At 45.5% G+C, this 14,558-nt stretch overlaps 2 long non-coding RNA genes across 3 annotated transcripts; one reads left to right on the top strand and one right to left on the bottom strand.

Moving 5' to 3' along the window:
• Window positions 1–3,052: 3,052 nt before the first annotated feature.
• Window positions 3,053–4,897, bottom strand: LOC109438649 (uncharacterized). Its single transcript, XR_002136424.2, has 3 exons — window positions 4,766–4,897; window positions 4,516–4,637; window positions 3,053–3,383 (listed from the first exon to the last, which is right to left on the bottom strand). It is a non-coding gene; the product is annotated as an uncharacterized LOC109438649 (long non-coding RNA).
• A 160-nt stretch (window positions 4,898–5,057) lies between these two features.
• Window positions 5,058–7,898, top strand: LOC141567706 (uncharacterized). Of its 2 annotated transcripts, none has more exons than XR_012490530.1 (3): window positions 5,058–5,115; window positions 5,356–5,696; window positions 7,850–7,898. It is a non-coding gene; the product is annotated as an uncharacterized LOC141567706 (long non-coding RNA). The 2 variants fall into 2 exon arrangements; XR_012490529.1 differs by having other exon boundaries at window positions 7,847–7,898.
• The last annotated feature ends 6,660 nt before the right edge of the window (window positions 7,899–14,558 follow it).

The raw sequence follows: 14,558 nt of genomic DNA, 5'->3' as shown, positions 1-14,558 counted from the left end.
CCCACATGAGCCATTAGCTGCCACAGCTCTGCCATCTCACAGCGCGTGAGACTTCATGGTGATGGACGTGGGTGGGAAAAGCGCGGACTGGGAGTTTGAACCATCCAGTTCTACTTCACAGGGTCACATGCTGGCGTGGTGAAGGTGGACAAATTACACTTCCTTTCTTAGGCACAGTTTCGGTGTCTGTTTAAAAATAATCCACAAGGTGGATTAATCCACAAGTGGTTGTGAGGCCCACATGAGATGCCGCATGTGTTAGAGAATACCAGCTGTGATGACCAGCGTTAATTATTTGCATCTCTTGGGGCAGCAGCCCCTCAAAGCTCTCCAAGAGCAAGGAGCGTCTGTGTGTATCCCCTAGATATGGATCCTCAATGGGATAAACCTTCCAGGGAGATCAAGTTGAAATAAATGTGCCCTGACTGAAGGTCATGGGAAGACCTTGGTGGCAAGAACGTCTCAGAGGCAGTGTTTTCTGGGTTTGTTGGCTGGGTGCCCTGGAGGCCCTGGTGAGAAAGTGAGACCCACTCCCTGGGGCCAAGCAGTACCAGGCTTGCCAGGGCCCATGGCCGGCTCTCTGCCGAGGATGGAGGGGGGGGCAGGAATGGCCGTGGTCCCCAGCTTGGGCTTAACGTGGAGATGCTTGGAGGGAGAAGGTCTTTTACTGTAAGGCCCAACGTGAGACTGAGGAGTTCGTTCCAAGGCAGGAAGTTTCAGAAGAAACGGTGATACACAGAACAACCTGCACAGAATGTGAGAATAATGCTTCCCAAGAACCACAGGAGCGGAGGATTCAGACATCAGGGTGACAGTTTGGAATTTCATCAGCGAATTCCTGCCAGGAGATGATGAGCACGAGGACCAGAGATTTACAGCCACCTGTGCACACACGTTTGGGGGTGCCTGGCTTTTGTTTTCTTTGTTTTGGGGGACTGGTTTGTACACCTGTCCTCAAGACCTATCTGTGTTGTAGCATGTAATGTAGTTCCCTTCTGTTTCAAATGTTTTTTTATTTCTCAATGACAGTTAACATATAGTAGGATATTAGTTTCGGGTGTAGAACACAGTGATTGGACGTTTATTTTCCCATGGGTTTTGGCTTTTTTTTTTTTGCCATTTTTTCCCTTATGGTTGCATCTTGCTTATTCCAGGTTTTGTTCATTGTTCTTCTCACTGAACTACGTCATTTGTATTCCTTTCACTGAGTGTGAAAACAGAAAGATATCCAAGAGCTTGCAGCTCTGGATACGCCTCTTCCATGCTTATCAGGTGACTTGGAAATATTTCCTTATGGCAGATAAAGTGTATGATTCAACTAGTAGGAGAGAAAATGCACCTGGTGATTAAAGGATCCAACCCCCAAAGCTCTTCTCTCTCATGGACATGCAGCCTGACATGGTGGGTAACGTGTGAGACACAAGTTCCAAGGGGTCAGATGCCCCAAGTGTCCTAGTACCTGGGGGTTTGCCTCCTGCTGACACTCTCATACGTGCCCCTTAAAAGTAACTTGGCTCAGTGTAGAATTCTTCACAAACACTTAGCTCCTTGAATGTATTTCTCCACTCTCTCCTTTCTGCTGTGGGGAACTCCGGTCCGAGCAAGCTTTCAGTCTATGTATGGTAATTTCCTTTTTCTCCACTAAGTAATTTTAGGAGTTTTCTAGGACCCCAAATCAGTCCTCCTGAACTTTTTTTTTTTCAGTTGAAATTCACAAAAATAAAATTAACCATTTAAATGTGTACAATTCAGTGTAAACATGTTTTGTTAACTCGCATTTTCTTCATTTTTTATAAAGAGCCAAGATTCAGATTCTACTTTTAAATACGTGTATCCCAACTAACCCTTAGTTGGTGTTTCATCATCTCTGTAAAACGTTCGATTATACTACTTATCTCTTGAGCTGTTACTAAGCATCGTTCATTTAATGCCTTTCCTTCTGCCACAATAGATACGACGTTGGCCCTCCTCATTCTAGTCCCCAAGTAGCTTAAATCTCTTAAATCTTCACTTCTGGTCTCTCTAAGCTTTCTGCTGGAAAATTTCCCAAACGCTGTTCTCCACTTTCATAATTGGCCCCTTAGGCGTGTCTTGGTTTGAATTTTTTAATGTGTTAATTTTATTGGATTTTTCATCTCTAAACTTTCTAACTCATTTTAATAGTTGCATAATCTTCTATGAAACAATCTGTATTCCTGTCTCAAAAATTCGATTACCCCTTCCTTTTTCAGATGTTTAAACATGACTAATTTTAAATTCCTCTCATATTTTCCCATTAACTCATTCCTCACTTATGCCAGTCCCATTATCAGTACCGTGTTGTCCATACCACTGTTTGTCATCATTGAGTTTACTCTACTATCCATTCTCATTGGAAATCTCTCCCCTCACACACCAGATATTCCACAGAAGGCTTCCCCCAGGCCTGTGCTGGGAGTGAGGCTGACAAAGGGGACTGTGGCAGCATTTCCTGCCCCATGGTGTTGACTGTCTCAGATTTAGCATCTGTTCTGAGCTCTGCCTATCTAGGCTGGTCGAATTGAGCCTCAAACGTACACATGGGACAGATGTCCATGGCTGACAACACTGGATTGGATATGTTTCAGGCCACACAGGGGAGGTTGCTCAGTACTGAGCATGGATGGGCTCGGGCCAGTGGCAGAGATATCTCAGTGCCCGTACAGAAACACAGGGCAGGGGGACCACAGCTTCTAATCTCCACCTGGAGCCTGCCCCTCCCTTACTATGAGGACCAGGGGCCCGTCTCTGCATCCACACTGGAGGAAATCTCCTCCCTATGGCCCCTTGGTGGTCCTGGGCACCAGTGGCCACTCAGCTTTGTTCTCTGTTCTTTGCTGTGGTTCCCTCTCCCTTTTGTGTACTTTCATTTCTCTTTTTCTGCATTTGTCTGTGTTTACCTGTTTTAGAAATTTTGTAAGTAGCTCTTCCTGGTATTCAGAGCAGACGAATCTCCTGAGTGGGTACAACACCCGTCCACTTGACTGTGGACACCGTGACGCTGTCATGTCCCAAACCCGTCCTGTCTTAACCTGGTCTGAAAACTGATTGCTCCCTGCTATGAACCCAGCACCAGCGACTCCCAGAAGTGCTCTGAGGAGTGGGGCTCATGGGAACATGGCCCAAAGGAGGAAACTGGGGCTCCAAGACAGGACATGACCACTCAAGGTCACACCGGCAATCGATGGTGGATGATATTTAAAACATATCCCTTTTAATTCAAAATCAGAGCTCTAACCAAGCCAATGTCCCCTAGAGCTGAAGGCAGGACCACAGGATGAGAGGCCAGCTCTGCCCAAAAGACAAGAGGCACTGACGAACAGGGATGACGCAGAGGCTTGTTCCCAGGAAGGTGGGGGTGGATCCTGTCAGTAAGAAAAAGAGAAGACTGTGAGAGGGATGTAATGGAAAAGCCACATCTGGTGCCCAGAGAAGGGTTGTGTTTTTTCCCTATATCCCTGTGTTTCCCCTTTGTGCTCATTGCTACAGTGACGCTCCAGGAGGCTCTGAGCACCGTCCCCACCACCACCACAGAAACCGACCTATAAAGCAGTATGTGGGCGTCTGTGGGGAGGTGGTGGGTGGGTCTATGGGGGTAGGGGCTGAGGTACGGCCTGGGTTCAGGCACCTCTGCAGATGCTGAGTTGGACACGCCCTTCCACTGTCTGGGCCTCAGTTTCTCCATGTGTAAAATGAGAGCATCGTGGCACAGAGCTTAGATTCCATTTCAGTTCTGACTTCTTGCTGGGACCTCCTCAGACAGGAGACCTCACAGGGAAGGACCTCAGGATGTGGTTTTATGGGGCCTGCCCCCTCTGCAGCAGTGACAGTGACACTGTATGGGGAGGGTCAGGCAGGACAGTGGCCCTGGGTTTCAGGCCCTTTCCCTTAGCTCAGGTGCTCAGCTCAGAAAAGAGAGCAGGACTGGAGTCAGGCCCAGGTTGGTTCCTGGCTCTGCTGCTCCTGCTGTGGGGCCCAGGGTCCCTTCTCTTCTCTGAGTGTCAGGTTCATGTCTGTGAGGCTCCCTGTCTGTCCTGCTCACAGGCCTGCTGGGAGATTAGGTGGAATAAAGGGCCTGGTTCTTACAGTGTCAGGACACAGAGCCCCAGCTGACCTTTCCTAGGACATCAGGGCCCTGCACAGTGGAGTTGGTCCCGGGAGAGAAGGGAGACCAAATCACACCCACGCCCCTCCCTCTGTTCCCACTGTGCTAGGGGTGGGAGAGCACAGGGAACCCATGGTCCTGGGTTCCAGTCCCAGCCCTGCCACTTCCAGGCTGGGTGACCTAGAGCACGTGATTAACCTCTCTGTGCCTCAGCTTCCTCCTCTGTGAAGTGGGTGGGATGAGGTCAGCAGTTCTCAGGCGCATGACTATTGTGAGGATTAAGAACATGAATGACAGACCTCAGCACTTTCCTGGCACGTGGTGGGCGTTCAGTGAAAGGGCACCATTGGCTCATCCATGACGTCATTCATGCCCAAGGTCTCAATTGGTACCTGAATGTCCTGAGCTGGGTCTCAGTGGCCCTCATCGTGCTGCTCTGCCACTGGCCTCAGGGCAAACACAGGATGTCAGCTGAGTAGGGAATGCGGTGACCCCGGTCACAGGAGTGAGTGGGCTCAGGGAAGAAATCAAATAGACAAGGAAGGTCAGCTGAGAAAAGAATTTACCAGAATCTCAAAACAAAACAAAACAAAAAAATGTAGAAATAGAACAGAACAGCACAAACACACAAATGTAAGATACCTTTAATCATTTCCAGTCTCATGAAATATTGGAACATATACACAAGTGTGTTTAAGTTTTCCTTCTTTCCTCTGCAGTCGCACAGGGAGGGCGGGTGGTCCTAACATCCCAGGGCTGGGACTGTCCCTCTTGACCAGCCCAGAGAGAGGCTCATTTCCAACCTCGTGCAGGGGCCGCAGACCCAGAGCCCAAGGACAGAGGCCTGCAGAACAGGTGATTCCTGCCCCGAAGACCCCAGACTCCCACTGCCCATGGCCCCATTTCTGCCCTGACACTCTTGTCTACCCCCCACCCACCCCGCTCCAGCTCCAGCTCCAGACCAGCAGCTGATGCCCAGGAAGAGACCTCATGTAAGAGGAAGAGGGGGTGTACCCTGGGGGGGGGGCACAGGGATTTCAGGAGGCGATGGGGGAGGGGACAGGCTGGGAAGGTGTTGGGGTCAGGATAAGGACTCAAACCCACACTGTGTGTGACCTGACACCTCACCTCACCCCTGGGTTAGTGGCCCTTCTGGGAGCAGAGTGGAACCTGCAGCCCTGAGATCTTGGGGAACTCTGCCAGGAGACAAACCCCCTTTTCTGCCCCCACAGATGCTGCCGTGAAGGTCCCACAGCCTGAGGAGGCCATGGAGCTGGACTCCTGGGTGAGACCCCTGCTCCTGTCCAGGACACCAAGGACCGTCCTGCTGGCCAGTTTAATGCAACAGACATGTCCCTGCCCTCACTCACCCCGTTCTCAGCAGTGACCCACACTGACCTCTGCCCTGGGCACCTGTCGTCCTGCTGTGACTTCACCCCTCCTGGCTTCCTTGTCACCTCATCTTCCCTCCTATGGTCCCCTTTGCTGGCTCCTCGTCCTCTGTCTGACCTTCTGGTTGTTGGAGTGCAGCCCCAGGACCCAAGAGGAGGCTGATTCAGTGAACCACCCACAGGTCCCTCGTCTCCCCTTCATTCATTCACCCAGCAGGTGTGACAGGGTCCTCACTGTTTCCCGGCTCCATTTCAGTGCCGTGGTGCAGCAGCAAGCAAGCCCGTGTCCACACTCCTCGAGCTCACCTGGTGGGTGAGGGAGAAAATATGCAAACAAGTGGATAGAGTCCTAGAGAGCAAAGTGCTGTTAAGGAAAATAAAGCAAGAGGAGAGGACAGATAGCCATTTTGACTGGGGTGAGGTGGTATCTCATTGTGGTTTTTATTTGCATTTCTCTGGTGGTTAGTGAGGTTGAACATTTTTTCATATGTCTGTTTGCCATCTGTATGTCCTTTTTAGAAAAATGTCTCTTTGTGTCCTCTGCCCATTTTTTAATTGGGTTGTTTGTTTTTTTGGAATAGAGTTGAGTGAGTTTTTTATAAATTTGTGATATTGACCCCTCATTGGGTAGATCATGGGCAAATATCTTCTTCCATTCAGTAAGATCCTTTTTTGTTTTATTGATGGTTTCCTTTGCTGTGAAAAAACTTTTTAGTTTGATGTAATCCCACATGTTTATTTTCTCTCTTCCTTCCCTTGCCCGAGAGGATATATCAGGAAACATCTTACTCCAGGTAATGTTCGTAAAGTTTCTTCCTATATTTTCTTCTAGGAAGTTTATGGCAGACTATTATGCAGCCATAAAGAAGGAAATGTTTCCATTTGCAACAACATGGATGGACCTAAAGAACATTATGTTAAGTGAAATAAGTCAGACAGAGAAAGACAAATACCATATGATCTCACTTATATGTGGAATCTAAAGAAAAGAATAAATGAGTGAACTAATCAGAAACAGTCTCAGAGACATTGAGGAAAAACTGAGGGTTGCTAGATGGGAGGGGGGTGGGGATAAGGGGGAAGGTGAGGGGATTAGCAAGCACAGTCGGTAACCACAAGATGGTCACAGGGATACGAAAGTTAATTTGGGGAATGTAATCAATAATGTTGCAAAGATTTTGTAGGGTATCCGATGGACACTGTCGTGCGCGGAGGCCTGCTCGCCGGCCATTTTTCAGGCGGGGCGGCCTGCGGGGTCTCTGCTCCTGCTCCCCACACAAGAATGTAGGATATGGTGAGGCCAAAAAGGAACACCCACGGAGCCATAGGTAGGGGAGTCATACCACTATGGTCTCACTGGAGGCTGGGCCCACTGGACGCGCGAACTGCCGTCCGCCTTTCCGCCAACCGACCGACGACTATCCTCCACTCTCTCGACTCTGTTCCTCTCCTCTCTTCTGCTCTCCTCGGCTCTCCTCTTCCACTCTCCTCGGCTCTGCTCGGCTCTGCTCGGCAGTCCTCGCCAGTCCTCGCCAGTCCTCGGCTCTCCTCCGTAGCTGCAGCAGTTATACCAGCGGCCAATCGGCTAACCGGCCACAGCCTACGGCCAATCAGCCACAGCCGTCAGCCATCCACTACCCGAGCCAGCACCCCTCCACGTGAGGCCGAGAGCCTGTAAACTACTCTCTGGGGCTCTGTCCCCACAGAGACTTGTCTCATTAGGGAGACCACCTCAGGGATGATTTAGATGCCTGATCACTGCACTGTACACCTGAAGCTGAAGCTGGACAATAATGAATGTCAAGTACAAGTCTCTATATATATGTATGTATGTATGTGTATATGTATATACTTACAAGAAGCTGAGTACAGCATTAGGAATAGAGACAGTGGGAATGTAATGGCTCTGTGCCAATTCACAGGGTAGTGGATGGGGGGAGGGGGGTTGTCACTGTGTGAGGGATATAAATGATAAATATCTAACTATTACATTGTTTTGTGCACCTGAAACTAATAAAAAAAAAGAAAGGGGGGAAAAAAGAGGAAGGGGCAGGGTACATGGGAGGGAGGGGGACAGAAGAAACAGCAGGTGCAAAGGACTGAGGCAGGACACGCTTCTTCAGGAAGATGAGCCGTGTGGCTGGAGCCAAATACCAGTCAGAATCATAGACGTATCCAGGGCCCCACGCCTTGGGAAGTCCCTGAGGGTTCCCACAGAAGAGTGACCTAATCTGATTTAAAGTTGTAGAGCATCACTTTGGCAATGTGTGGAAATTGGAGGATGTCAGCAGTGGGTACAGGAGTCACTGTTTCTGTCTCACTGTCTCTCCAGCAGAACAGGCACAATAAAGACCCCCAGGGAGTGACATTGCCCAGGTGAACATCTCAAGATTAAGACTCAGGCGGGGAGGGGGCCGGCCCGGTGGCTCAGGTGGTTAGAGCTCCGTGCTCCTAACTCCGAAGGCTGCCGGTTCGATTCCCACATGGGCCAGTGGGCTCTCAACCACAAGGTTGCCAGTTCAATTCCTCAAGTCCCGCAAGGGATGGTGGGCTCTGCCCCCTGCAACTAAGATTGAACACGGCACCTTGAGCTGAGCTGCCTCCTGGATGGCTCAGTTGTTGGTTGGAGCACGGGCTCTCAACCACAATGTTGCCAGTTCGATTCCTTGAGTCCCGCAAGGGATGGTGGGCAGCGCCCCCTGCAACTAAAATTGAACACAGCACCTTGAGCTGAGCTGCCGCTGAGCTCCCGGATGGCTCAGTTGGTTGGAGCCTCAACCACATGGTTGCCGGTTCGACTCCCGCAAGGGATGGTGGGCTCTGCCCCCTGCAACTAGCAACGGCAACTGGACCTGGAGCTGAGCTGCGCCCTCCACAACTAAGACTGAAAGAACAACAACTTGAAGCTGAACAGAACCCCCCACAACTAAGATTGAAAGGACAACAATTTGACCATTGTTCCCCAATAAAGTCCTGTTCCCCTTCCCCAATTAAAAAAAAAAAAAAAAAAATACAAAAAACTTGTTGGCATTTAAAAAAAAAAAAAAAAAGACTCAGGCGGGGAGTGGCCACATCTCCTTCCCCCCTGTCAGGGGGGTTGCAAGACATGAAAGGCAGACAAGCAGAAGAGGACAGGCCAGTGGACAGTCAGGTGGATCCCATCCTCTCCAGGCCCCAGGCTTCCCCTTGACCCCAACCGCAAACCTTCCCTGTCACTCTCCCCCTGCTCCAGGCTGTAGCAACTGACAACTCCCAGGATGTGACTCAGCTGAGCCACGTGACCTTCAGACAGGAGACAAGTGCACCCCCTTTCTCCCCATCAGAGGATCCCCCAGATGAGCCCAGTGTGTACGCTGCTCTGGCCATCCACCTGCCCAGGAGGGGTCCAGACCCCACCCTGCAGCAAGGGGGCCACCAGGGACCCTGAAAGGCACAGGAGCTGCCGCCACCAACACTCAGCTAGTGACCCTGGCCAGCCTAGAAGCCACACGTGGACCACCAGGAACACCTGTGACTCTCTGGGAGTCACTTGATTCTGCAGTCAAAGAACACTAATATCCTAACATTTTGGAATCAAAGCAACAGACTGCTTAATAATGAATGTGTGAAATGAGAACCAAAACAGCAATGAAAGCACATTTTCAGTAGGATGTTAATGTAAATATTACACATGAAATCTATGCAGCGGAAAATGCAGAACTATGAGTGAATATATTAGAAGAAAAAGGCCCATGGGAACAATCCAAGTGTCCTTCAACAGAGGACTGGATAAAGAAGAAATGGCACAAAAATCATATGATTATATCAATTGATGCAGAAAAAGCATTTGACAAGATACAACATCCATTTATGATTAAAACACTTAATAAAATGGGTATAGAAGGGAAATACCTTAACATAATAAAGGCCATATATGACAAGCCCTCTGCTAATCTCATAATTAATGGAGAAAAACTGAAGCCTTTTGCTCTACATTCAGGAACACGACAGGAATGTCCCCTATCACCTCTGCTTTTCAACATAGTGTTGGAAGTCCTTGCCAGAGCAATCAGGCAAGAGAAAGAAATAAAAGGCATCCAAATTGGGAATGAAGAAGTTAAATTATCACTCTTTGCAGATGACATGATGCTATATATAGAAAACCCTAAAGACTCCACCAAAAAGCTATTAGAAACAATCAACGAATACAGTAAAGTTGCCGGCTACAAAATCAACGCACAAAAGTCCATTGCCTTCCTATATACTAACAATGAAACCTCAGAAAAAGAAATACAAAAAACAATTCCTTTTGCAATTGCAGCAAAAAGAATAAAATACCTAGGAATAAACTTAACCAAGGATGTAAAAGACCTAAAAAAAGAAAAAAAGAAAAAAAGAAAAAGAAGAAATGGCACATATATACAATGTATATTGCAAAAAAGATGGAATACTACCATTTGCAAGAACATGGATGGATCTCAGGATGATCCTACTGAGGGAAATAAGTCAGAGGCCAAAGGACAAGAACCATACGATTTCACGCACATGAGGGATATAAAACAAAATGCAACAAATGAACAAGACAAACAAGCTCATAGTTTCAGACAACAGAATGATGATTTTCACAGGGGGAAGGGCAGGGGGAGGACGAACTGGGTAAAGGGGGTCATATATGGCGATGGAAGGAAACTAAACTTCTGAAGGTGAGCACACAATGGAGTGTACAGATGTTGCATTATAAAGTTGTGCCTGAAATTTGTATAATGTTATTAACTAATGTTACCCCAATAAATTTAATTTAAATATAAATTTAAAGAAATTGAACCTCATCTCATTGAAAAATGAAAACGCCTAAAAAAATCCATGACCTATTCTATCAAGAATTTAGAAAACGAATAGCAAACTATTCAAAGAAAGGTAGGACGGAAACAATGATGACAGTAGCTACCGAGGACATACAAAAAATAGAGAAAATTCAAGAAAGCCAAAATATTTCACTCTTGAAAACATGAATCACACTTACAAATCCTAGCCACAAAGGATTAAGTAAAAAGAGAGAAGGTACATATTGTCACAGTTCCTACACTCTAAATAGGTTTAAAAAAATATTACGAAGTTAGTACACCTGAAACTCACATAATATTCTATGTCAACTCTACTTAAGTAAAAAAATATAATTTTTTTTGGGGGGAAGGGGAACAGGACTTTATGGGGAACAGTGTGTACTTCCAGGCCTTTTTTCCAAGTCAAGTTGTTGTCCTTTCAATCTTAGTTGTGGAGGGCGCCGGTCAGCTTCAAATTGTTGTCCTTTCAGTCTTAGTTGTGGAGGGCGCAGCTCAGTTCCAGGTCCAGTTACCATTTCTAGTTGAAGAGGGCGCAGCCCACCATCCCTTGCGGGAGTCAAACCAGCAACCTTGTGGTTGAGAGGACGGGCTCCAACCAACTGAGCCATCTGGGAGCTCAGCGGCAGCTCAGCTCAAGGTGCCGTGTTCAATCTTAGTTGCAGGGGGCGGATCCCACCATCCCTTGCAGGACTCGAGGAGTTGAACTGGCAACCTTGTGGTTGAGAGCCCACTGGCCCATGTGGGAATCGAATGGCAGCCTTCGGAGTTAGAAACATGGAGCTCTAACCGCCTGAGCCACCGGGCCGGCCCAAAAAAAATACAAATTTTTAAAAAGAAGGTTATGAATAATTTTTTGCCACTATATTAGAAAATGTAGATGAAATGGACAAAATCCTTAGAAATATATTTTTTTAAATAATGCACATAAGAAGAAATAGAAAATCTGAATTTTCATATATGTTAAATATATTGAATTGGTAATTAAATTTTTCCCCAAAAAGTTACTTCTGAGTCCAGAAAAATTCACTGGTGAATGCTTCCCAGCACTTACTCATGTATGAAACACACACACACAGATGTACACATGCACATACAAACGCACACCAAACTCACACAACCTTCTCCTGAAAATAGAGAAGACAGCCGTATCTCCCCAACACAGTTCATCAGGCCAAAAATAAATTGATACCAAAATCCAACAAGGAAGCTACAAATGGGAACATCACAGGAAGCTCTCTCATGTGAAATCAGGTGTAGCGTCCCAAACAAAATACCTACAAGCAAGACACGACAATATATAAAATAGATAATCTATCATGACCATGATGGTATGCTTTTATCATGAACCTGTGGCTGGTTTCATATTCAAAAATCAATCAATACAATTCACACATAAAGTGAAGAAATACGTCTATTGGCCATCTGTATGTCCTCTTTGGAAAAACGTCTATTCAGAGCCTCTGCCAATTTTTTAATTGGATTGTTTGTTTTTTTTCTTCTTGAGTTGTAAGAGTTCCTGATATATTTTGGACATTAGCCTCTTATCAGAAGCATTGTTTACAAATATCTTCTCCCATTTGGTTGGTTGCCTCTTTATTTTGTCGCTGGTTTCTTTTGGTGTTCAGAAGCTTTTTAGTTTGATATAATCCCTTCATTTATTTTAGCTTTTACTTCCCTTGCTTTGAGGTCAAATTCGTAAATTCCTCTTTGAACCCAAGGTCCATGAGTTTAGTACCTATGTTTTCTTCTATGCAATTTATTGTTTCAGGTCTTCTGGCATACAGATGGCCAATAGACATATGAAAAGATGCTCAACATCACTAATCATCAGAGAAATGCAAATAAAAACCACAATGAGATATCACCTCACACCAGTTAGAATGGCTATCATCAACAAGACAAATAATAATAAGTGTTGGAGAGGCTGAGGAGAAAAAGGAACCCTCATACACTGTTGGTGGGGATGCAGATTGGTGCAGCTGCTATGGAAGGCAGTGTGGAGGTTCCTCAAAAAATTAAGATTAGAATTACCGGGCTGGCCTGGTGGCTCAGGCAATTGGAGCTCCATGCTCCTAACTCTGAGGGCTGCTGGTTCGATTTCCACATGGGCCAGTGGGCTCTCAACCACAAGGTTGCCAGTTCAATTCCTTGAGTCCTGCAAGGGGTGGTGAGCTGTGCCCCCTGCAACTAGAAACGGCAACTGGACCTGGAGCTGAGCTGCACCCTCCACAACTAAGACTGAAAGGACAACAACTTGACTTGGAGTGAAGTCCTGGAAGTGCACACTGTTCCCCAGTAGAGTCCTGTTCCCCTTCCCCAATAAAATCTTAAAAAAAAAAAAAAAAAAAAGAATAGAATTACCATATAATCCAGCAATCCCTCTCCTGGGTATCAACCCCAAATATAAATGTATATGAACTCCGATGTTCGTTGCAGCTTTATTTATGGGGGCCAAGACATGGAAGGAACAAAAGCGTCCTTCAATAGATTGATTGGATAAAGAAGATGTGATACATATACACAATGGAATACTATTCTGCCATAAAATGAAATAGTGTCATTTACAACAACATGGATGGATCTTGAAAGTATAATGCTAAGCAAAATAAGTCATACAGAAAAAGTAGAGAACCATATGATTTCACTGATATGTGGTATATAAACCAAAAACAACAAAAGAACAAGACAAACATATGAAGAAACAAAAACTCATAGACACAGACAATAGTTTAGTGGTTACCAGAGGGTAAGGAGGGAGGGGAGTGGCAGATGAGGGTAAATGGGGTAAAATATATGGTGATAGAAGCAGAACTGACTCTGGGTGGTGAACACACAATGGGATTTATAGATGATGTAATACAGAATTGCACACCTGAAACCTATATAATTTTACTAACCTTTGTCACCCCCAATAAATTTTAATTTAAAAAGGGAGAAGAAATAGAAAAAATGGTATCAACAGAGGAAAATCTTTTAATAAAATACATCCCCAATTCACAATGAAAAAAAAAAATACTCTTCAGGAAAGAAAGGGAATTTTTTGTCATTTATCCATGCACCTTTAAAAATCTGTAAAGGAAACAATTTTTAAAGGTAAATGCTTGAAATCTTTCTGCCTGTGATTGAGACTCTGACAAGGCTGTACACGCTGACCACTTAATCTATTCAACACTGGAAAAATCAACCAATTAAATAAAGCAAAAAAAAAAAGTAAGACGCATGAATGGATAAAATAAGCTGTATTACACACAGATTAAACTTGTATGCATGAAAATTCCAAATAATATAAAGATCTATTATTCTAATTTGAAAATAATTTACCCAATGTCACTGGATACATCATCAATATGTAAAAATCAACTGTGTCTCAGACTTCCAGTTTTGGACCAAGGGAAAGTAGATGTATCAGCAGATGGGCTAAGACTGTTAAGACCCCAGGAATGACACACTCGGTGTCAAAGGGGACCACGCGGAGCCCCTGAACTGTCCTTTCCACCTGGCAGTAATGAGTCAGTACCCCAGCCATGTGTCAGAAAAGGCCATCTAAACACAAGTTTTAAATAAGATCCACACTCTCACAACATAATACTCAAAACAGCCAGATTTCAATATTACAAAATAGCTCGTCGTAACAAGAACAAGGAAAATCTCATCCTGAGTGAGAAAAGACCATTATTAACAGAGGCTAACACAAAGATGGCACAGATATTGAATTATATGACAAGGATTGTAAAACAGCCATAATAAAAGTACTTTGATGAGCAATTACAAAGGCACTTAAAATGAATCTTAAAAAAAAAAAAAAGGAAAGTCTTGGCAGAGAAATAGAAGATATAAAGAACACAATAGAACTTTTAGATCTGAAAACTACAAACAATCAAAATGAAAAGCTGCACGGATGGGCTCAACAGCAGAAAGGAGAGGACACGGGAAATAATGAACGTGAAGACACAACAATAGGAATTACTCAGTCTCCACAACAGGGAGAAATTAAACTGGGAAAGAAAATGAAGAGAGCCTCGAGGACCTGTGGGACTAAAACAAAAGATCTAGCATCCGTGTGATCAGAGTCCTAGAAGCAGAGGAGGAAGAAGACGAGACTGAAAAACTATTCAAGGAATATGGTTGACATTTCCCCAAACTGGGCAAAAGTCATAACCCTACATAGTCACGAAACTCAGTGAATCCCAAACAGGACAAGCCCAAAGAAATCCACGCCAG

This window comes from Rhinolophus sinicus, linkage group LG11, assembly GCF_036562045.2.
Source record: "Rhinolophus sinicus isolate RSC01 linkage group LG11, ASM3656204v1, whole genome shotgun sequence".
NCBI lineage: Eukaryota > Metazoa > Chordata > Mammalia > Chiroptera > Rhinolophidae > Rhinolophus > Rhinolophus sinicus.
This window is presented reverse-complemented; position numbering and strand designations above follow the sequence as displayed.